General features: G+C 46.7%; 1 protein-coding gene across 1 annotated transcript in view; it reads right to left on the bottom strand.

The window, feature by feature from the left end:
- ARHGAP42 (Rho GTPase activating protein 42) overlaps positions 1–2,627 on the bottom strand; it is a 339,332-nt gene that overhangs the window by 277,605 nt on the left and 59,100 nt on the right. The gene's annotated exons all lie outside the window — the stretch shown is intronic.

Here is a 2,627-nt window from a genome sequence, read left to right as displayed (position 1 = left end):
TATTTTGGCGAGCAACAGAGGGAAGATGGCGGCGTAGGAGGACGCTGGGCTCACAGCGCGTCCTGCTGATCACTTAGATTCCACCTACACCTGCCTAAATAACCCAGAAAAACGCCAGAGGATTAGCAGAACGGAGTCTCCTGAGCCAAGCACAGATGAGAGGCCCACAGAAGAGGGTAGGAAGGATGGCAAGGCGGTGCGTGCTCCACGGACTGGCGGGAGGGAGCCGGGGCGGAAGGGTGGCTCGCTGGCCAGGCAGAACCCCCGAGTCTGGCTGGCAAAAGCGGAGGGGCCTGATGGACTGTGTTCCGACAGCAAGCGCAACTTAGCGTCTGGGAGGTCATAAGTAAACAGCTCTGCTCAGAAAGCGGGAAGGCTGGAGGACAAAGGGAGGGAGAGCTGCTGAGCCCCCGGATGAGAGAGCTCAGTTTGGTGGGGAACAAAGGTGCTAGCCAGCGCCATCTCCCCCGCCCATCCTCCAGCCAAAATCCCAAAGGGAACCAGTTCCTACCAGGGAACTTGCTCGCTCTGTGCAAACACCCAATTCTGTGCTTCTGCGGAGCCAAACCTCCGGGAGCGGATCTGACTCCCTCCCGCTGCCACAGGGCCCCTCCTGAAGTGGATTACCTAAGGAGAAGCTAGCTAAGCCTGCCCCTCCTGCCCCCGTGCACCTTGCCTACCCACCCCAGCTAATACTCCAGATCCCCAGCATCACGAGCCTGGCAATGTGCAAGTAGCCCAGACGGGCCATGCCACCCCACAGTAAATCCCGCCCCTAGAAGAGGGGAAGAGAAGGCACGCACCAGTCTGACTGTGGCCCCAGCAGTGGGCTGGGGGCAGACATCAGGTCGGACTGCGGCCCCGCCCACCAACTCCAGTTATACACCACAGCACAGGGGAAGTGCCCTTCAGGTCCTCACCACTCCAGGGACTATCCAAAATGACCAAGCGGAAGAATTCCCCTCAGAAGAATTCCCCTCAGAAGAATCTCCAGGAAATAACAACAGCTAATGAACTAATCAAAAAGGATTTAAATAATATAACAGAAAGTGAATTTAGAATAATAGTCATAAAATTAATCGCTGGGCTTGAAAACAGTATAGAGGACAGCAGAGAATCTCTTGCTACAGAGATCAAGGGACTAAGGAACAGCCACGAGGAGCTGAAAAGCGCTTTAAACGAAATGCAAAACAAAATGGAAAGGACAGCTCGGATTGAAGAGGCAGAGGAGAGAATAGGTGAACTAGAAGATAAAGTTATGGAAAAAGAGGAAGCTGAGAAAAAGAGAGATAAAAAAGCCCAGGAGTATGAGGGGAAAATTAAGAGAACTAAGTGATACACTAAAGAGATAATATACGCATAATTGGTATCCCAGAGGAGGAAGAGAGAGGGAAAGGTGCTGAAGGGGTACTTGAAGAAATTATAGCTGAGAACTTCCCTGAAGTGGGGAAGGAAAAAGGCATTGAAATCCAAGAGGCACAGAGAACTCCCTTCAGACGTAACTTGAATCGATCTTCTGTACGACATATCATAGTGAAACTGGCAAAATACAAGGATAAAGAGAAAATTCTGAAAGCAGCAAGGGATAAACGTGCCCTCACATATGAAGGGAGACCTATAAGACTCGTGACTGATCTCTCTTTTGAAACTTGGCAGGCCAGAAAGAACTGGCACGAGATCTTCAGTGTGCTAAACAGAAAAAATACGCAACCGAGAATCCTTTATCCAGCAAGTCTGTCATTTACAACAGAAGGAGAGATAAAGGTCTTCCCAAACAAACAAAAACTGAAGGAATTTGTCACCACTAAACCAGCCCTACAAGAGATCCTAAGGGGAACCCTGTGAGACAAAGTACCAGGACATCACTACAAGCATGAAACATACAGACATCACAATGATTCTAAACCCGTATCTTTCTATAATAACACTGAATGTAAATGGATTAAATGCGCCAACCAAAAGACATAGGGTATCAGAATGGATAAACAAACAAGACAAGACCCATATATTTGCTGTCTACAAGAGACTCATTTTAGACCTGAGGACACCTTTAGATTGAGAGTGAGAAGATGGAGAACTATTTATCACGCTACTGGAAGCCAAAAGAAAGCTGGAGTAGCCATACTTATATCAGACAAACTAGACTTTAAATTAAAGGCTGTAACAAGAGATGAAGAAGGGCATTATATACTCATTACAGGGTCTTTCCATCAGGAAGAGCTAACAATTATAAATGTCTATGCGCCGAATGCGGGAGCCCCCAAATATATAAAACAACTACTCATAAGCAACCTTATTGATAATAATGTGGTAATTGCAGGGGACTTTAACACCCCACTTACAGAAATGGATAGATCATCTAGACACTCGGTCAATAAAGAAACAAGGGCCCTGAATGATACATTGAAACAGATGGACTTCACAGATCTATTTAGAACTCTGCATCCCAAAGCAACAGAATATACTTTCTTCTCGAGTGCACATGGAACATTCTCCAAGATAGATCACATTCTGGGTCACAAAACAGCCCATCATAAGTTTACAAGAATTGAAATTATACCATGCATACTTTCAGACCATAATGCTATGAAGCTTGAAATCAACCACAGGAAAAAGTCTGGAAAACC

Source organism: Herpailurus yagouaroundi, unplaced genomic scaffold (assembly GCF_014898765.1).
Source record: "Herpailurus yagouaroundi ecotype Mexico unplaced genomic scaffold, PumYag 180, whole genome shotgun sequence".
In the NCBI taxonomy this organism is placed as follows: Eukaryota; Metazoa; Chordata; class Mammalia; order Carnivora; family Felidae; genus Herpailurus; species Herpailurus yagouaroundi.
Note: the sequence above shows the minus strand (reverse complement) of the source record. Positions and strands in the feature narration are given on the sequence as shown.